The sequence below is a fragment of the Eschrichtius robustus genome, chromosome 1 (assembly GCF_028021215.1).
Source record: "Eschrichtius robustus isolate mEscRob2 chromosome 1, mEscRob2.pri, whole genome shotgun sequence".
Taxonomy (NCBI): Eukaryota; Metazoa; Chordata; class Mammalia; order Artiodactyla; family Eschrichtiidae; genus Eschrichtius; species Eschrichtius robustus.
This window is the reverse complement of record NC_090824.1, coordinates 136409696-136432279: the sequence shown is the minus strand read 5'-3', so window position 1 is coordinate 136432279 and position 22584 is coordinate 136409696. Positions and strand designations below refer to the sequence as shown.

At 36.9% G+C, this 22584-nt stretch overlaps 1 protein-coding gene across 13 annotated transcripts in view; it reads right to left on the bottom strand.

Moving 5' to 3' along the window:
* The window catches only part of PEAK1 (pseudopodium enriched atypical kinase 1), a 301070-nt gene that overhangs the window by 170396 nt on the left and 108090 nt on the right, over positions 1 to 22584 (bottom strand). For 11 of the 13 annotated variants that reach the window (XM_068556176.1, XM_068556169.1, XM_068556116.1 and 8 more), the window contains one exon: positions 28 to 109. The exons of the other annotated variants lie outside the window; for them this stretch is intronic. The gene's annotated coding sequence lies outside the window, so the exon portion shown is untranslated. The remainder of the gene's footprint in view (positions 1 to 27; positions 110 to 22584) is intronic. 13 annotated transcript variants of the gene reach the window in all.

Here is a 22584-nt window from a genome sequence, read left to right as displayed (position 1 = left end):
TACATTAAGAAAAGAAAAAGTACAAACCCAGTTTAACTGGCACCAACTCTAGGCATTATGTCATTGCTTCCTTTTCTTTCCTGAGGAATGGACCTCAAATATTCTTTTCCTACAGGAAGAGCAAAGTGGGGAATGTTTATTAGTGAAGGTCATTTGACTCACACTTTAAAACTGAGCATTTTAAAATTTACCATAACGAAGTGAGAGAGTGGCATGGACATATATATACCACCAAATGTAAAACAGATAGCTAGTGGGAAGCAGCCACATAGCACAGGGAGATCAGCTCGGTGCTTTGTGACCACCTAGAGGGTTGGGATAGGGAGGGTGGGAGGGAGACACAAGAGGGAGGAGATATGGGGATATATGTATATGTATAGCTGATTCACTTTGTTACAAAGCAGAAACTAACACACCAATGTAAAGCAATTATACTCCAATAAAGATGTTAAAAAATAAAATAAAATAAAATTTACCATAAGACAGTACTTACCGTAAGCCAATACTCATTCTATTTAATGGACTTGTTTTTAAGAGATAAAATAACCAAGAGGTGTTTTACTTTAGAAAATACTACAGGTCTAAATAGCCAAAAAGTAACCTTACCTCAAAAATTACTTTCAATGAATAACAATACTTTGTTAAAGATGACTTAAACTACTCAGAAAAGGATTCCACAAAGCACTGTAGTTCATTACAGTATGCAAAAATACTTCTAGAGCTATACTTAATCTTTTGAGTGAAGGGTGAGTGGTGAGGTGTACACAACTATGAGAATCTGATGAAAGCTATGAATTGATGCCCAGAAAAATGCACATACATGCATCAAATTTTGCATATAATTTTAGTTGAGTCATGAAACACAGACATTATCCTATAGATCTCTAAAACCTGTTAGCAGACGCTAAGCAACCTCTGTTTTTGAGTTTTTCAAAATAATGGACTTACAGGATTTTAGAACCTTAAGCAATTTAGCAGTCATCTAATGCAAACTGCTAATAGAAAAATGAAAAATAGTCCCCCAGAAAGTTAAAAAGAATTAGGTAAAGCCTCACTGCACTCAGGAACAGAGAGGTGTCCAACTACCATGCTAATCCACATAAGACTGACAGTACAGAATTTAGTATAAATCAGTGCCTTTGGGTCAGAGTAATTATCACAACAGAACCAGAATTGACTTTCAAGTGGTCATTTGGTCTAAACACATAATAGATCATCATTGATGGTTAAGAAAATGAAATTTGGACATGTGAAAAAGTTGATCAAGTCATTTAATCTTTCTTATCCTCAGGTTCTTCAAAACAAAATGGAAATAATAAAACCTACCTTTGTAGGATTATTTTAAGGATAAAATCTGATAACATGTATGAAGTATCTAACACAGTGCCTAGGTACATAATAGGTGTTCATGAAATGATATGAATTTTAAAATATTTCTTGTCAAGTCATGGAATTGGGTAAAATATGAAATAAAATCTCAAAGTAAATGAGATGCTTTCCAGCTAAACAAAATAACTAGCAAACATTTACTGAGTATCTATACTATATTATTCAAGATGTTACCAAGGATACAAAAAGGATAAAGTTGTCCTCCTTTCAAGGGAAACTAGGCAAAGACAGAGCTTTTTTCCTTCTCAGTTTCCTTCTTGGGTTCCTTTTTCATTTCCCCTCAGGGCTCAGCTTTTTGCCCACTTCATACTCTACCCATATTCTCTGTACTCCCACCAGGACTGAGAGGACCCTCACATGAATACCTCTAATCCTGACCTTTCACCTGAGCATCAGACTCCTATATCTTGTTGTCTTCTGTATGTTTCCATCTGAAAGTACCATAGGTAAAATACATTAAAAACTTTTCCTAACATCTATTCCTTCTTTAAATTCCCTGCTATAGTTATTAACAGCCACTTAGACACTCAAATCAAAGTCCGACGGTAATCTCACATTTCACCAATCACTTTAAATGTCTGATTCATTTCTACTCTAAACACTTTCCGTGTCTATGTCCTCAATTCATCCCTATTCATAGTATCTAAATCCAGGGCATTATCTCTCAATATGACCAAATCAGTAATCTAACTGGTCTACCCACCTCTACTCTTACCCTACTTCAAAATCATTTACCACACGCCCGCCAAAATGATCACTCTAAAATGAAAATCTTGCCACACCATGAGTATGTCAAACCCTTCAATAGCTATCTATTATCCACAGAATAAAGTCCAAGTTCACCCAAAAAATAAATGCCGAAGTATGACATATAAAGTCCTCAATGACCTGGCTCATGCCTATCTCTTCAGCTTCATTTCCTATCTCCCACTTCATCACACTACAGCCATACTGAACTATTTGTCAAGCTTCATGCTGTTCTCTTTGTCGATATAAACTTACACTCCTTCCATGAATAGGAAATTCTTACTTGTTCTTCAAGATTCAGGTCCAAGATCATCTTCTCTGGGAAGGCTCCAGAGTATACTTCCCTACCCCACCAAGCTCACACATTATCACAACGAGCACTCAGGAGATATTTGTTAAACTGAACTGAAACTAAGCAAACTAACAACAAACAGCAAATAATTTATACATGTCAAGCCAGTGAGAAGGGCAACTAGATGGATTTCAGTGTTTCTTTGGAAAAAAGTCTTGATCTAGGGATACGAGGAGTAATAGTTCAGATTGTTGAAGAAAGGAAATTAAAGTATTTGAGTGAGTAAAACAGAGATGGAAATGGACACATTTAGAGGAGACGTGTAAGACAAGACTGGAGGGATAGTAAACAGCAGATATAAACTCACGAATGTAGCCATCCATATAAAAAGATTTAGAGACACAACCAATACATCACCAAAGATTTTTTTAAACAGTTTTCTCTGAAACTATATGATGTAGTTGCCATTTACAGACACTACCCTCTACTTCAATTAGAGAGATATTAGTTTAGAAAGATGTTTTCATCTTTTAGTTAATCTCTTGCATTTTTATAAGTTTGAGGAGGTACTCTCACTTAATTAGCATGTACTGAAGAACTTTACATAAAATCCTGAAATTATAACATATCTCTATATGGCACAATAGTTTACTGAAATTGGAATAAGGTAACACAGACTCTCTCTCTTTCAGTTAGTTCAAGGGCTAGTCAATCTCATTAAATAATCTTTAATATTAGAACATTAGGTTGCTCCAAATCAGCAGTGGAAAATGAAAATATAGTAAGCTTAATGCCAATTCACAGAGGAATTCAACTGTAAATATTTTGCTTTCTGAATGCAGAATTAAAGAATATCAATCCTGAAACTTAAATACACTAGTCATAGTACAGAAGAAGAACAGATGTATGAGGTATTCCCATATGTAGAGTGAAGATTAAGGTTATCTACCATGAATAAGAAGAGGAAAAAAATGCTGTTATCCCTGAACTATACTTCATGACACAAAATCTACTGCTTGCAGTAAAAACAGAGAAGACTCACCCTAATATATTAACTAGAAAACCACACAATAGTCAGAAGAGGATCACGTTAGAGGAATAAATAAAACAAGTAAATCAGCCACCCCAAACTGAAGCATCTCTAAGTGGATGTCTGTATCATTGTATCATTGTTATTTTATATACTTGACAATATAGCTGTATAAGATAATAACAACCCTAGGCACGTCTTCTATATCAAGAGGAAAGGTGATTAGAAAACAGATATATGTAAATAAGCACAGAAGCACTTTGGAGCTTAAAAATCATTTGCATGGAGTTGTATGTCTTCTTGTCCTTGACTGTAAATGCCAATTCCCTGCTTTCAGGTTTGCAGACAGTAAAAAGAGAGATACAAAGCTGAATGTTAATTTTCAACATAACACTGATGTTATGTCAGAAGAGATGGGTGATTCTCACTCTCACATCATGCCTGCCATTTTAAAACACCCCTACTGATATGAACTAACATTCATGAATAACAGGTTAAAAAATCCTTTTGAGCTGTTGTATTTAAGCAAACTGACAGATATGAATGCACAAACACTAGTCTTGGATCATGAAATCCCCTCACACATGAACACCACTGTAAAATAAATTTCTCTAAGAGAATAGGGACTGAAAATGTTGCAAGTCTGCTAAAGAGAAAAACATCAAGCTATAAAAGAAACTGGCAGCCTACCAATATGATAGTCACGAACATGTTATGCTCAAGTGTGCTGTAAATGATCATTTAGATGCTGTCAATGTCACCTGTATTTCTTTACTATTCTGTTTTGTGAAAAACCCATTGGCTTAGGGAATATGGAATCATCCACCTGCAAGAGCAAACTGTTTTTGTCTGATATGGATTTATTTTTTCAACAAGAAAAGAGATATATATTTCTGGGGATCATAATCTCAAGCATACATTGGGACTAATGTCTGTACTGTACAAATGTAAGGATTATTCATAAAAGAGTAGATTTTATACACACACAGTCGATTCTTGCTATGTGTGGTAGTTATGTTCTATAAAGTTTCTGTGAACACTGAATTGGTGAATACTGTGCTTCCATTGCTTCTAGGAAATGGGAAACACAGGGTTAGATTCCTGCAAGCCTCTGCTTACAACATTTTGTCAACCTATCAATATGTAAGTTTTTTTTAATGTGTACTTCTGTTTAGAGATACCTTATTTAATATATACTGTTGATTCATTAAAATCGAACTCACAGCCAACAGCACAGCTCATGACTGAACAAAAGCTTATCTAACACACGTATTTTCGCCATTAGGCACATCACAACCTTCTTGTGCTTAAGTACACTACACAGTACTTCAGCACAATATTTGGAGGCCATGTTAAACAGTGAAATCACACCCCAAAAAAGCATAAAAATGTGAAAAACATGGCACTAAGGAGATGGCAAAAAAGATGCTTCTTTATAGTATGTGAGTTGAAACAAGAAGGCAAGATGTCACCTTGCTCAACCTCAGCTGAGAATGTACACATCAGGCACCTCAATTTTTTTGCCACTCTGCCTAGGTCTGCAAATGATTGTGAAAGCACGACAATTACTGATTTGGGAGTTTAAATCTTAGCAAGTAAGTGAATTTGAAAATATGGAATCCATGAATAATGAGGATCAAATGTGTATATATGTTTACATGTGTGTGTGTGTATACGTACACACACATATGAATGATGTGACATATGACATCTGGCAGGAAAGACAAGTTATGGGACTCTCTGGTTTGAGACTCTCCTAAGGTCCAGTCCTATATTTCCTTTTGGCACACCGGATACCTCTACCTGAATGTCCTATCAGCACTTCAAACTTAAAAGACCAAGCTCATCTTCTGCACCTACCCTAAACCTGTCTTCTGCTATATTACTTCTCCAATAATAGCACCATCTCATCTACTCATTGTGACTCTGACTCCCTTCTCCATCCTAGCCAGGGAGCAAATCATGTTGATTCTTCCTCTGAAATATCTCTTAAAGTTATCTCCCCCTGCCCAAGCCCACTACAGTTATCACTAAATGCCTTTCTATCATTTGGACCACTGGCACAGTTTACTGTCTTCCCTCTCTATCTTCTACCCCAGAATCACAGGTGATATTACTGTCACAGGTGATATTACTGTTATTTTTCCAAACCTAATTACACTCTTCACTTTCTGGTACCTATAAGATGAGCCTGAGACTTCTTGGTATGGTATACACATTCTTTTATGACTTGGCACCAAACCATCTTTTTAGACTCACCTACTGACACTCTTCTCTGATAAACTGTATATTCTAGCCATAATAATTTATTTCCCATTATTTGAATATATCATACTTTTTAAAGGCCCTTTATGCATGTTATAAATTTCACTAGCAATCCTCTTTCTTCCATTTTCTACTTGCCCTTAAGGCTTCTGCTGATGGCACCTCCTCTGTGAAGTCTTTCCTAATAAGCCTCTACCTCCACCTCAGGCCAAGTCAGTCAGTCTTACCTGTTCTTCCACAGTATTTTCACATACTTCTATCACAGAATTCCTTAAGTTAAGTTCTAATTATTAACAGAGAAAGTGCGAGAATGCACAAGGTTGGCCAATTACTATTATAGTTAGGTGGTGATGGGGATTCATTATACCACTGTGTACCATAGTGTGTATGTTAAATGTCCATTAAAGGAAAGCTAAAAAATTGAGGGCGGGGGTGGGGGGAGGAAGGGGGAGGGAAGAAGGGAAGGTGGGAGGGAGGGAGGGAGAGAATTTGTCTACAAATAATCGAAAACCTGACTTATGTGTGACTTAAACAAATAGGGTACTAATTTTTTCCCCCCACATAAGAAGTCCAGAGATAGGTAGTCAAGGGTTGGTATAGAGGCTCAAGAAGGTCATCAAAGACCAAGGCTCTTTCTATCTTTTTGCTCCATTAATTGTGTTGATTTGCTGCTTCAAAGTTGTTTGCTATACATGCAGGCATTACCTCTGCATTCAAGGCAAGAAAAAGGACAGTGTCAGTCACACCTTTACCTCTTCAATAGAAAAAACAAAAGCTTTTTTCGGTGCCCTCAGCAAACTCAGCTTATATCACATTGTCTATGGCTGTCCAACAGTGCCTTAATGGCCTGATCTCCTTGAGGGCAGAGACAATTTTATTTTAGCAACCAATCCAGTACCTAGCACATAGAGGTTCTCTGTAATTAATGAATGTATGAGTCTAATAAAGGAAACAGTGGCAAGTATCATAACACAAACTCTGCTTTCCTAATTTTCTTTTTGTTAAATAATATAATAAAAGGTGCTCTAAAAATTACCAGTGCTATACAAATAAGGGATTACTACTATTACAGTAGTTTGACATCTATAATCATGAAATATTTTACAATTATTGCTCTCTCCGTAGAGTACCAAACAGAGGATTAGTAAGTCAAGAGACCTGAATTTTTGTCCAAGCAAAACACTGAATCTTGATGAACCTCAGTTTACCTAAAAAATAATGTTTATTTCCCAGGGTTGCTCTGAGGATAAAGTAAACATAAATAATATGAATGCACACTAAAATATATAAAACACTATAAACACATGCATTATAAAAATAATGGTTCTGTTAAGTCTTGAGAGGAAACTTACAGTTCTTATGTAGTATGCATAGAGTTATATACCATCTGGCACACCAATAATATCAATTGAAACTTAAAACACTATCAATATCTGGTATGGATGCTGGGCATTAGTCCATGGGTAGATGAGATTCTGGACTTGCCCCAGTTCTTTCATGACTATAGGGAAGTAAACTAATAACTGTACCTTACATTTACACCTATTAAAGAAAGAATGCTGTATGAAATAAAATTGGTGTCTCAATGCAATTATATAATACACACAATTTGCAAAGCAGGATATGAAAAACAAAATAAACTGGTTAACACAGAACAGATGACATCAAATCCCAATTCATCAATTAATAATTACTACCAGTAAATATGAACAGGGCTTCCCTGGTGGCGCAGTGGTTGAGAGTCTGCCTGCCAATGCAGGGGACACGGGTTCGAGCCCTGGTCTGGGAAGATCCCACATGCCGTGGAGCAGCTGAGCCCGTGCGCCACAATTACTGAGCCTGCGCGTCTGGAGCCTATGCTCCGCAACAAGAGAGGCCGCGATACTGAGAGGCCCGCGCACCGCGATTAAGAGTGGCCCCCGCTTGCCGCAACTAGAGAAAGCCCTCGCACAGAAACGAAGACCCAGCACAGTCATAAATAAATAAATAAAAAAGTAAATATGAACAGTATTAAAGTATGCCAAGGTCCTAAAGCACTTCTAAGTTAAGGCAAGTGAGACTTAAAACAGTAGAAACATTGAATACTAATTTTCCTCTGGCTTTAATAACCCTGACTGAGCTGATAAAGAATACCCCTCAAGGTGACCTTATAGTTCATACATACAGGCAACACTGGTGGTCAGAACTATTTCCGATAAATGATAATCTCAGTGGCCTGTTTTCCAGGTCTTTATTAAGCTGTATATTTCCTCATATGTAAGAATGTTATATTAAAATAAGCATTGCGTATATATAACAAAAAAGAGGCCAATACTAAAGAAGAGAAAAATGACAGTTCTAAATCAATAAAGTCTCCACAGAATATTATAGTAAGAACTGATGCATCTTCACTTTTATTGGATTTGGAGACAACAGCTGCTTTGAAGAAAAACAGTCTTCTGTCAAGTCTGTTTAATTAACTCTCACTTCTCAAACATTCAAATACCTTAACCTTATTATTAAAGGCTTACCATTTCCTAATTCATTTAAGCAGAAACTATTCTCTGTGTAGGTTACCATGGAATTATTTAATACTGGAAACTGACTCATCTTACTACAAAAAACTGCATCAAGACATAGGCCAGTAAATTCCAGCAGAGCACTGCATAAAGCATCATTAGGTCATAAACAGAACTGAAAAATTCTAAGAGTGGATCAGACTTCTTACTGTACAGTTACGCCCACAGGAGGAACATCTATTTCAGTAAGAGACCAAAATGTTAGAATGGTAAGAATGAGTTTATGTTTTACAGCTGTAACTACCCAGTTTCAACTACTTTGATTCTTGTTTTTAAACAGGGAGAAACACAAGGTTTCTCTTCCTGTTTTATGTGCATACATAGCTTTATCAGCTAAAACTTCAACAGGGAATACTTCTCCAATTAGAATTTAGAAGTACCTGATATAAGCAATAAATTATTTGTCAATGTTTGTAAAAATAAAAGTTATAAGTGATATGTTTACAATGAGGAACTATTTAAAATATTTAACTTTGCAAATGGAGGAGGAAATATATTAACTTAAAGATTCATTGTTCTTTAAAATACTCATTTTCTCTCATTAAAAAAGAGGATATCATATATTAATAAAAGGTTCAATACAGCAAGAAGATATAACAATTATGAATGTTAACCCACCTATTGATAGACCATCAAAATATATGAAGCAAAAATTGACAAAATTGAAAGGTGAAATAGACAATTCTACAATAGTTGGAAACTTCAATATCCCACTCACAATAATGGACAGAACGACCAGATGGAAGAAAGGAAACAGAGGATTTAACATAATAAACCAACTAGATCTAAAAGACAAATACAGAACGCTCTACCCAACAACAGAATACACATACACATTCTTCTCAAGTGTACATGGGACATTTTCCAGGACAGACCATATTTTAGGCCACAAATTAAGTCTCAACAGACTTAGGAAGATAAATATCATACAAAATATCTTTTCTGACCACAACAAGATGAAGTTAGAAACCAACAACAAAAGTGAAACTGGAAAATCCACAAATTTGTGGAAATTAAACAACACACTTTTCAACAACCAACAGATCAAAGAAGAAATCACATGGGAAATTACAAAATCCTTAGGGATGAATGAAAATGAAAGCAAAACATACCCAAACTTATGGAATGCAGGGAAATTTTATAGCTATAAATGCTTACATTAAAAAACAGAAAAGATCTCAAATTAACAACTTAACTTTACAACTTAAGGAACTAGGAAAAGAAGAACAAACTTAACCCAAATCTAGCAGAAAGAAGGAAGTAATAAAGATTAGAGCAGAGATAAATGAAGTAGAGAAGAAGAAAAGAGAAAAATCAATGAACCCAAAAGTTGCTTCTTTAAAAAGATCAACAAAACTGACAAACATTTAGCTAGATGAACGAAGAAAAAAAGAGAGAAGACTCAAATTACTAAAATCAGAAATGGAAGTGGGGACATTCATACCAATTCCACAGAAATAAAAGGGATTATAAGAGTACTACGAACATTTGTATGCAAACAAATTGGATAACCTACCTGAAATGGACAAATTCCTAGAAACACAAAACCTACCAAGACTGAATCACAAAGAAATAGAAAATATGAGTAGACCTATAACTAGTATGGAGATTGAATCAGTAATTTAAAATTTCTCCCAAAAGACAAGCCCTGTGCCTGATGGCTTCACTGCTGAAATCTACCAAACATTTAACGAATAACTAATACTAGTCCTTCTCAAACTTTTCCCAAAAATTGAAGAGGAGGGAATGTTTCCTAACTCATTCTATGAGGCCAGCAGTACCCTGATACCAAAGCCAGACAAAGACACTACAAAAAAGAAAACCACACACCAATATCTCTTAAGAACACTGAAGCAAAAATCGTCCACAAAATAGCAAACCAAGTTCATATTAATCGGATGATATATCATGACCAAGTGGAATTTATTCCTAAAACGCAAGGATGGTTCAACATATGACAATTGATTGATGTAACACATCACATTAATAGAATGAAGGGAAAAAACCATATGATCATCTCAACTGATGCAGAAAAAGCATTTGACAGAACTCAACACCCTTTCACGATAAAAACACTTAACAAACTAAAAATGGAAGGAAATTAACCTCAACATAACAAAAGCCATATATAAAAAAACCCACAGGGAACATCATATTCAATGGTGAAAAACTGAAAGTTTTTCCTCTAAGATCAGGAATAAGTGAAGGATACCAGCTTTTGCCACTTCTATTCAACACAGTACTGGAAGTTCTAGCTAGAGTAATTTAGGCAAGAAAAAGAAATAAAAGGCAACACAAAAATCAGGTGCATTTCTATAAACTGACAATGAACAATCTGAAAAGAAAAATACAAAAACAATTCCATTTATGATAACATCAAAAGGAATAAAATACTTAGGAATTAACCAAAGAGATGAAACACTTGTACACTGAAAACTACAAAAAACATTATTGAACAAAATTAAGGAATAACTAAATAAATGGAAACACATTCCATCTTAATGGATTGGAAAAGTTAGTTGTGTTAGAATGGACATCCAAAAAGCAATCTGGGACTTCCCTGGTGGTGCAGTGGTTAAGAATCCCCCTGCCAATGCAGGGGACACAGGTTCGAGCCCTGGTCCAGGAAGACTCCACATGCCTTGGAACAACTAAGCCCGTGCACCAAAACTACTGAGCCTGCGCTCTAGAGCCCGTGAGCCACAACTACTGAGCCCACGTGCCACAACTACCGAAGCCCGTGCACCTAGAGCCCATGCTCCACAACAAGAGAAGCCACTGCAAAAAGAAACCCGTGCACCACAATGAAGAATAGCCTCTGCTCACCACAACTAGAGAAAAGCCCCCGCGCAGCAACGAAGACCCAATGCAGCCAAAAATAAATAAATAAATAAATTTATTACAAACAAACAAACAAAAAAACCCAAAAAGCAATCTATAGATTCAATGCAATCCTTATCAACATCTCTGACATTTTTTTGCAGAAATAGAAAAAGTCATCCTAAAATTCATTTGAGATCTCAAGGGACTCTGAAGAGCCAAAACAATCTTGAAAAAGAAGAACAAAGCTAGAGGACTTATACTTCCTGGTTTTAAAATTTATTACAATGCTAGTATGGTACTAGCATTAAAACAAGACAAAAAGAACAATGGAGTTTGGTAATTGCAATCATTGTTGCTTTTGTTGTGGTCATCCATGTACAATGCTTGATGTCAGTCTATCTCTTGTAAAAATAAAATACAGCGTGTGTGTGTGTGTGTGTGTGTGTGTGTGTGTGTGAAAAAAAAAAAATCAACGGAACACAATAAAGAGCCCAGATATAAACCTTTGTATATATGGTCAAATGATTTTTGACAAGGGTGCCAAGACGATTCAATGGGGAAAGGACAATCTTTTCAACAAATGGTGCTAGGAAAACTGGATATCCACATGACAAAGAATGATGTTGGACCCTTACCTAACACCATATACAAAAATGAACTCAAAATGGACCAAAGACCTAAATGTAAAACCTAAAACTATAAAACTCATAGAAGAAAAGATAAGGCAAAAGCTTCATAACATTGGATTTTGCAATGATTTCTTGATATAACACCAAAAGCACAGGCAACCAAAGAAAAAATAAACAAATTGGACTTCATGAAAATTTTTAAATTTTGTGCATCAAAAGACACTATCCACAGAGTAAAAAGACAACTCTCAGAGTGGGAGAAAGTATCTACATATTTGCATATCATATATCTGATAAAGGATTAATATCCAGAATATATAGAGAACTCCTAAAGCTCAACAACATAAAACCAAACAACCCAGTTCAAAAATGGGCTAAGGACTCGAAATGACATTTCTCCAAAGATGCCATATAAATGGCCAGTAAACACATGAAAAGAAGTTTAAAGAAGTTTAACATCACTGTTTATTCAGGAAATGAAAATCAATCAAAACTACAATGAGATACCACTTCATATCCATTAGGATGGCTACTATTAAAAAAAAAAGAAAGTAACAAGTGCTGGTGAGGATGTGGAGAAAATGGAACCCTTGTGCACTATTGGTGGGAACTTAAAATGATACAAGCTGCTGTGGAAAACAGTACAGTGGTTCCAGAAAAATTAAAATAGAATATTATCCAGCAATTCCACTTCTGGGTACATACCTGAAAGAATTGAAAGTAAGGTCTTGAAGAGATATTTGTATACCCACATTCATAGCAACACTACTCACAAAAGAAAAAAATGAGAAAGCAACCTAAGTGTCCATTGACAGGTAAATGCGTAAACAAAATGAGGTATATACATACAATGGAATATCATTCAGTCTTAAAAAGGAAGGGTATTCTGCAACATGCTACAACATGGATGAATCTTGAAGACATTATGCTAAGTGAAATAAGCCAGTCACAAAAAGAAAAATACTGTATGATTCCAGTTATATAAGGTACTTAAAGTAGTCAAAATCATAAAGTTGGAAAGCAGAATGATGGTTGCCAGGGGCTGGGTGGGGGAAGGTGAATGGGGAGTTGTTTACTGGGTATAGAGTTTCAGTTTTACAAGATGAAAAGAGTTACAGAGATGGGTGGTGGTGATGGTTCATCAACATTATGAATGTATTTAATACTAACTTTATACCTAAAATGGTTAAGATGGTACATTTTATGCTAAATGTATTTTAGCTCAATTTAAAAAATGGAAAAAATTAAAAGGAGGGTGAGGATGGGGGAGAAGGAGGAATAAATGGGCCACTGGGGAACAAGGAAAATATAAATGTCATCAGGAAGGAGAAAACAGTATAAAAAAGGAAGGAAGAGAGGAAGGAAGGAAGGAAGGAAGGAAGGAAGGAAGGAAGGAAGTGAAGAGGAAGGGAGGGAGGGAAGAAGGAAGGAAGAAAGGAACGCAGGGAGGGAAAGAGAGAAGGGAAGAAGGAATGGACACACACATACACACACCTTGAACTTTGGACCAAAGCACCAGGTACTGCAGCAGAGAGAATGCCCCAGGAGATAATCACTGTCATATTCTGACATCAAGATAAAAATTCCAGCCTAGTCTAAAATAGACAAAATTGGCCTTAATCAGAAGAAATCAGCTGTAAAAACTGCAGATCTGAAAGGTCCAGACTGTGTTCCACTGTCATTCCCAGTTAGGATATCAAATTGAATTTGGAAGAGTTTAGTATGACTTGCGTCTGTTAAAATTCTCAGGGTATACACAGAATGTGAATGCTCCTTGGAGCAGCTGACTTGATGGATGTTATGGGGAAGTATACTTCTGCCATTCACAGGAAAAAGCACATATTTCACAGAACCTACTTAAAATCAACATTTTCACTGCTTCAAATGGTAAGTGAAGTAAAAATTCTAATTTCAAACTCACTCTAAGCTGCAAATAAAAAATGTTCTTATAAACTTCTTTTTACAAGAACAGAAAGGAATGTGTTACTAACACCTGTGACTGCTGTGTCCCTAAAGCATGTGTCACTTCAGCTAACATACGAGCTCATCCTCCTTGGAGAAATTCAATCACTCTGTCAATAGTCCCGGTCAAGCAGGTGAAAATATTTCTCGCGGGATTCTCTTAGTGCAATAAGATGTCTCAACAACTCTTTAAAATCTGTAGGCACATGAAATCTGAGGATAGGATGAAAAAAGAAGAAATGTGCTACGTTTTTACCTCAAAAGTCCCAGTGATACTGCTTTACAAACTACATAAGTCAGTGGGTTCTAAGAATATATGCTTTGTAAATTGTAATGGATAAACAAATAACCAGTAGCATTAATAAAACAGGTATACTAAAAATTTCAGTTACTCCTAACCCTTATTTTTCTGCCTGTGCTAAGTTCCAGATAATTAATATTTGTAAGGAAAACAAATGGACTGAATTTAGATTATTAAAGGAAAAAATGGCTCTTTAGTTCAGATATTTTTAAAAACCCTATAGTTGCTGATTTATTAAGAAATATTAATTTTTAAAAGTTACCCTTTCTTTTTTCATCTACGCCTTTAAATAAAAACAAAATTTATGACAGATTATAGGTTCCCTCTGGAGTTTTGCACAAAAATTTTGCTTACCAATATCTTAATTACAAACCAGGACTACTGCAGGATATTTAAAGCAGGTAATCTAGCTGAAAATCACAAAGAATCCTCGAAGAAAATTTAGCTTAAGAGTACTTGCTGCCTCGTTTCCTTTGGGTACTTCGATGATTGTCCTAAGATAAAGGAGTCTTTCCCTTGTAAAACAGAAAAACTTCCCTGCCATATTCCTCCTTACATTTCACACTGTCCTATTTTGCTATATTTCAGCTCCTACAGGAAATTATTACATGACATGACTGTCATTTCCTATAACCAAGATATCTGTGCACCTGGATGAGCCGACTGCAGAGAGATTTCAGATCTTACAAGCTCAAATATACCAATCTTCTCATAATATTGGCTTGGGGTAGGGCTGGGGAGGATGAGGATAGCTTGAGGAAAAAGAAAACTGCTTGAAAAGAAGGAATTCTGCTATAAACGGCAGAATTTTCTATTTTTCTGGCAGCCACAGGGATATAACAACATAAAAAAAAAGTATGAGCTGGAAAGGATTTCTCCTATGACCTAAGAAAGTAAACTAGGCAATATACCACGTCAATCACTCTAGTTTGCCACCAGCCACTGGCAGCACAGTAGATTTAGTAACATAGGTTTTTAAATATTTTTTAAAATTTATTTTATTTATTCTTTTTTTTTTTTTGGTTGGGTTGGGTCTTCGTTGCTGCGCGTGGCTTTTCTCTAGTTGAGGCGAGCGGGGGCTACTCTTCATTGTGGTGCGCGGGCTTCTCATTGCGGTGGCTTCTCTTGTTGCGGAGCACGGGCTCTAGGTGTGCCGGCTTCAGTAGTTGTGGCACGCAGGCTCAGTAGTTGTGCCTTGCAGGCTCTAGAGCGCAGGCTCAGTAGTTGTGGCACACGGGCTTAGTTGCTCCGTGGCATGTGGGATCCTCCCGGAGGGCTCGAACCCGTGTCCCCTGCACTGGCAGGTGGATTCTTAACCACTGAGCCACCAGGGACGTCCCAGAGGTTTTTAAATGGTAATAGATTTTAAAAGTCTCTTTGAAAATGGGCAGTATTACTGCAGCTATGCTGTATGCTACATTTTAAAAAATTGTGGCAAAGAAAATGAAATTGATCTTGCTGTTTAACGATTAGGTTTTTTCCCTCTACGTGATTTCAATTCAAGATAAACATGAATACCTTCCATTTATATCACATCCCAAATTCTTTACTGAGTAGAAAACAAGAACTGAATAATATGGGTAAGACGTTTCTTCTTTCTCAATGAGAAATTAATGCCAATCTTTTTCAATCTTTTTAGATTATTCAACATTCATTTCACAGCAACATTTATTGAACCTACTATACTCCAGGGACTTCAATCATCCAAAGAACATAAGCACTATATTTTTAAAATTTTAAGGTACTGTTAAACACATGGTTTCCAAGGAGGTAGCTATTTTTATTACATTTTAGGTTTTCAATTTAAAGTTTTTAGGAAAACTCAGCCATTTTAAAATAGTCTAACAACTGTACTGCTGTCAGAGATTCTAGCATTTTAAACTAGACAAATATGGAACAAAGATATATTGTTGGTTTACATGTTGATTACATATTGAACTAGCAACATAAGAGAGAACAAACATTTTCAGCAATTTTGGGGGAATAAAAATCACAGTATTTCAGGTCAAGTCACAGAAATTTGCCCTCTGACCATTTTTATTATTAATGGAAAAAGTCCTATGGTTTCTTTTGTTATCTTTAATTCCAACTTTAAGGAGACCCAGTAATTGTCCCGTATGATATTTCTTACCTAGGCTGATTGCTGGGTGGAATATAATGGATTAAATGGTCCTTTAAAAATTATTCTTTCTTAAAACTCTTAATTCAAACTGCGTAATAGGAAACCACATGCCTCAGATATCAAGGATCATGGTTTAGGATAGCAGAATGGTATAGTCCAAATTATTCTATCAATTCTACCTCAAAATTTCATTCTTTTCCTCATCACTGGTAGCTTCTCCTCAGTCAATGTTTTTTCCATACCTCCAAAAAACTGTCCCTCCTCTTTGTTTCCCTGGTTTTAGCAGGGCCCACTGGAAGTTAAACTTCCATCCTTCTGGACAGCACCTAGGCAGAACACGACAGCACAAAGTGGTGCTAGGTGGCACCTCGATTCCCCTCCTTCCCTAACCCCTGTGCCAGCGGGACCCAGCAGGAAGCTAAACTTCCACTCCCACCCTTGGTAATGAGGAAGGCCAATGAAAAGCTTTAACTACCAAAATGCATTCAATATAAAGTTTCCAAGGCAATTTATAAATTGTTTTTCTTACAAAAAATTCTCTCCATGAGCTCTTACTTCTAGAACTGATACCTGATCATCTTAGTATTTCCTTTAATGTCTGCAATTTTCCTCTAGGTCTGGAAATCTTTAATTGATCAGAGCTATTCTGAATAAATTCCTCCTCTCATCCTCTTAACCCACATTGTCTCTTATCAAAAGTTTTTAAAGACAATTTTTTTAAAATTTCAGAAAGTTTCAAGAACAGTATGAAGAACTTTTTTTTCCTGAACCATTTGAGAGTTGCTGACATTATGTCCCATCATCCCTGAAAACTCAGGTTTATAATTCCTCCAATAAAGACATTCTCCCAAATATCCATGATACAATCATCAAAATCAACAAATTAACGATATGTTACCACATTGTAATCTATCTTCCCTACTGAAGTTTCACCAATCATCCCATTAATGTCTTTTTTTTTTAAATTTTGGAGTATAGTTGCTTTACAGTATTTTGTTAGTTTATACTGTACAGCAAAGTGAATCAGCTATACGTATACATATACCCCCTCTTTTTTGGATTTCCTTCTCATTTAGGTCACCACAGAGCATTGAGTAGAGTTCCCTGTGCTATACAGTAGGTTCTCATCAGTTATCTATTTTATACATAGTATCAACAGTGTATATATGTCAATCCCAATCTCCCAATTCATCCCCCCTCTTCCCCCTTGGTATCCATATGTTTGTTCTCTATGTCTGTGTCTCTATTTCTGCTTTGTAAATAAGATCGTCTATACCATTTTTTTCAGATTCCATATATATGTGTTAATATAAGATTTTTTTTTTCTCTTTCCGACTTACTTCACTCTGTATGATAGTCTCTAGGTCCATCCATGTCTCTACAAATGACCCAATTTCGTTCCTTTTTATGGCTGAGTAATATTCCATTTTATATATGTACCCATCTTCTTTATCCATTCCTCTGTTGATGGACATTTAGATTGCATTAATGTCTTTTGTAGCAAAGGGATCAGATCTAGTATCATGAGTTGCATTTAATTTTCATGTTTCTGTATTGTCTAAATCTGGAATAGTTCTTAACTTTTTCCTTGACTTTCATAAACTTTAAAAATTTGAAAGTTATAGGCCAGGTATCTTATAGACAGTCTTTTGGAATTCTCTGATGTTCCCTCATGGTTAGACTTAGGTTATGCATTTTTGGTAGAAGTACTGAACAAACTGATTATACTATACCAGTTCCCAAATTGTGATTTTTCTAATTCCGTAATTCATTTTCTTCTCTCCATTAATTTACTCCATCACTACAAATTTCTATTTTATTCAACAGGCTATAATTTGATAATGAGTATTATTTTGAGGCTCAATATGTTCAAAAATTGGCCAGCAGGTGCTGCTTCAAGGTGACTTCCATTTCCTTTAGATACAACCCCTCATTCTGTGAGCAATTCCTTACTTTCTGGTACAGGATGATGTGTCCAGCATATCTTGTCATGTTCTTTCTCTACCCTAGCCCTAGAATCAGCCATTTCTCCAAGTAGCCCTAGCACACACACCTACCTTCTCAGGCCCTGTCTGATGACTTCTAGACTGAATTATTCAGGAAGGAAAGAAGGACAGCAATAAGAAAGCCAAAGGGCTACTTTGTTTAGAATGGGTGACTTGCACTGATTCCCTCTGTAGCTGGATAGGTCTGTCTCCCCAGTGGCCTCACCTGCCTTGAATGGCAAGGCTGACTACACGCTCTGTTTAAGAAATAGAGGAGTCCTGTTAATAGGCAAACTTCCCCCAGCTCATAATTACAACAGTAAGGAAACACTTGCTCTGGGAGTAGAATATTCTGGGTTCATTTTATTCCCTGGAAAGGTACCTCTTCCTTTTCTTAATACATCTTTTATTTTAGAACAGCTTTAGATGTGTAGACAAATTGTGAAGACGGTAGAGAGTTCCCATGTGTCCTCCACCCAGTTTCCCTTATTAACATCCTATATTAGTATGATACACTTGTCAAAATTAATGAACCCATATAAATATTATTAACTAAAGTCCATACTTTATTCAGATGTCCTCAGTTTTCCTCCAACATCCATTTTCTGTTTCAGGATCCCATCCAAGATAACATATTACATTTAGTAGTTACGTCTCCTTAGGCTACTCCTGGCTGTGACAGTTGCTCAAACTTTTCTTGTCTTTAATGACTGTATTAGTTTCCTGTGACTGCTGTAAAAAATTACCATAAACTTGACGTCTTAAAAAAAGAGAAATTTATTCTCTTACAGTTTTTGAGGCCATAAGCCTGAAATCAAGCTCTCAGGGTCACACTCTCTGAAGGCCTTCAGGAAAAATCATTCCATGCCTCTTCTACCTTCTGGTAGCTTAAAGGCATCCCTTGGTTTGTGGCTGACTCACTCCAATCTCTGCCTCTGTCTTCTCTGTGTCTATGTGTGTCTTTTTTTTCTGTGTCTTATAAGGACACACCATTTGATTTACAATCCACCCAGATAATCTGGGATGATCTCATTTTAAAGTCCTTACCTTAAATACATCTGCAAAGACTCTTTTTCCAAATAAAGTCACATTCATAGGTTCTGGAGGTTAGGACATGGACACATCTTTTGAGGGGCATCACCATTCAACCTACTACAATGAAGTCTACAGCTTTGAGGATCACTTGTCAGATATTCTGTAGAACCGTGATTTGCTTTCTCATGGTTAGACTGGGATAATGCATTTGAGGGAGGAAAACCATACAGATAAAGTGTCACGTGTATGATATCATACCAGGGGCACATACTATCAACAAGACTTATCATTGTTGATGTTGACCTCGATCACCTGGCATTAGAGTTTGTCAGGTTTCGGCACTATATCGTTACCCTTTCCATACTGTGCTCTTTGGAGAAAAGTCACTATAAGCAGCTCAACTTAAGGAGTTGGGGAGTTATGTCTCACTTCGTTGAGGATGGGGTAGCTAAACAAATTATTTGAAATTCTTCTACATGGGAGATTTGCTTATTTTCCTCCAAAGTCAACATCAATCATTTGTTTATATCAGTATGGACTCATCGATATTTACTTTATACTTAGGGTTTTAACCTAATATTACTTTATTTATTTTGTTGCTCAAACTGTTATAGCTTTGGTCATTAGGAGATCTTTCAGATCTTTTGTCCCTTTGGCATAGTCCTGTTATCATGTTTTATTTTTTGGCACTGCAAGATGCTCCAGACTCATCTTGTATATTTCCTGCCCAACTGCAAGAATCAGCCACTTCTCCAAGAAGCCCTGATTCCTCTTATTGGAGAATGGTATTAGAAACCAAAATTTGCACACTAGGTGTGGTCACTGCTACTGGGGTTTCATTGCTTCTAGGCCCTCTCAGCTGACAGAGCAATTAGATGTAGATCTATGTCTATGTATATATGTATACATAGACATATATCTACAGGCATACCTCAGAGATATTGTAGGTTCAGTTCCAGACCACTGCAATAAAGCAAATATCACAACAGTCACAAATTTTTTTGTTTTCCAGTGCACATAAAAGTTATGTTTACACTACACTGTAGTCTATTAAATGCACAAAAGCATTATATCTAAAAAAAACGATGTACATACCTTAATTTTAAAAATACTTTATTGCTAAAAAATGCTAACCATCATCTGGACCTTCAGTGAGTCATTATCTTTTTCCTGGCGGAGGATTTGAAATATATTGAGAATTACCAAAATGTACCAGAGGGACACAAAATGAGCAAATGCTGTTGGAAAAATGGCACCCACAGACTTGTTTTATGCAGGGTTGCCACAAACCTTCAATTTGTATAAAAAGCAATACCTGTGAAATGCAATAAACAAGGTATGCCTGTATAAACATTTCTATATGTAATCACCTGTATCTATATTAAGCTAACATGAATTCATACTGTCTCCAGCTCTACTCCATTACCACATGGATGATTCTAGTCTCTTCTCCTTGCTTACCTGTATACTACAACAGTGAGAAACCTGACTTCCACCAATACACGTATACTAGTTTCAGAATTCTTACCCCATACCCTGCCCCCTATGGGATACAACTTTATCAACTAGAGTACAGTCCTTTTGTATACAGTTCCTTTTGCCTTTTAGTCTTATAGATTCCACTCATTTCCAAAATTACTTAGGTCAGCACCTTATTCTGCCACACCCTTCAGTAAGATTGTTTCATTTACTTGTAATATATTTAGAGTCTTTTGTCACATTTTATATTTCATCCTGGAATCCCTGAGGTTTTAAATGAGGTTTAAAAGATTTCTATATGTTAAGGTAGAAGTCTCCAACCTTTTTGGCACCAGGGACCAGTTTGGTGGAAGACAATTTTTCCACGGACTGGGGGTGGGGTGGGGTGGGGGATGGTTTCGGGATGACTCAAGCGCATTACATTTATTGTGCACTTTATTTCTATTATTATTACATTGAATATATAATGAAATAATCATACAACTCAACATAATACAGAATCAGTGGGAGCCCTGAGCTTATTTTCCTGCAACTAGATGGTCCCATTTGGGGGTCACAGGGGACAGTGATACCCGAAGTGTGTTGCTTATGTCCAGTTTACTCTGTAATCTCGTTTTGGTTGCTGTCACTGCAGAAAACCCTGCTTCACAAAGATGGGATGTCGGAAATGGAAGCAGGCTTTTCAGTGCTTTTATGGCAATCTCAAGATATTCTGCCTTGACTTTAATCCAGAACGTATGGAGATTTGAAGTTGTCTCAAACATACTTTTAAGGCCACTGTCATTTGCGATCTCAAGCAGTTGATGATCCTCTTCTAGCACGGACAAAGTCGATTCACCCGGCTTATTCACAGATGGCTTGCGGATCCATTTCTTCCCAGTTCGGGGGTCTTTTGTGGTTGGGAAGTAATGCTCAAACTCTTTTGAAAGCTGAGATAGGTGAGCAGTTTTGAAGGTTTCATGGCTTTGTTGGATAGTCGGTCGCCACATATTATACAAAGCAGTCTTGGAGAATGTGAATCACCTGTTGCAATGAACCCATAATTTAAGTAGGACTCTTGGTATTTTCTTTTAAATGCAGCTTTCCTTTTGTTGACAGTCTTAGAGTCTTCTGCTGTCTCATCACTGGGTCTTTCCCCCTTTTCAAAGAAGCTCTCCAGCAACGTTTGTTTTTTACTCATTTTGGCTAGGGTTAGCTTGTGGGCTTACCAAAACTGTGACTGAGACAAGTGCGCAGTGCGGGAAAGAGGTGCGGAGAGAAGTGGTAAATAAAATAATGGGCGGGCCACGCACGGACTAAAATAAGTGTCAGATTCTGACTTAAAGCCTGCTACCAGATGCAGCTGTACAGTTGCATCAACTCACTTGCCACTATAAAGCCTGCCACCAGATGCAGCTTAATTGCCACTTGTCACTCACTGATAGGGTTTTGACATGGGTCTGCAACTGATTTATTATGGTCTCTGTGCAGTCAAACCTCTCTGTTAATGATAATCTGTATTTGCAGCCACTCCCCAGCGCTAGCATCACTTCCTCAGCTCCACCTCAGATCATCAAAGCATTAGATTCTCATAAGGAGCACACAACCTAGATCCCTCGCATGCGCAGTTCACAGCAGGGTTTGCGCTCCTATGAGAACCTAATGCAGCCGCTGATCTGACAGAAGGCAGACCTGAGGCAGTAATGCGAGCATGGGGAGAGGCTGTGAATACAGATGAAGCGTCGCTCGCTTGCCCACGGCTCACCTCCTGCTGTGCAGCCTGGTTCCTAACAGGCCACGGACTGCTACTGGCCCATGGCCCGGGGGTTGGGGACCCCTGTGTTAAGGTCCACTCTTTCTGTCATAAAGTTCTATAGATTTTGGCAAATGCTTAATGTCTTATATTCACCATTACAGTATAATACAAAATAGTTTTAGTACCCTAAAAAAGCCCCTGTGCTTCACCTTCCCCTAACTCCCTGCTCCCC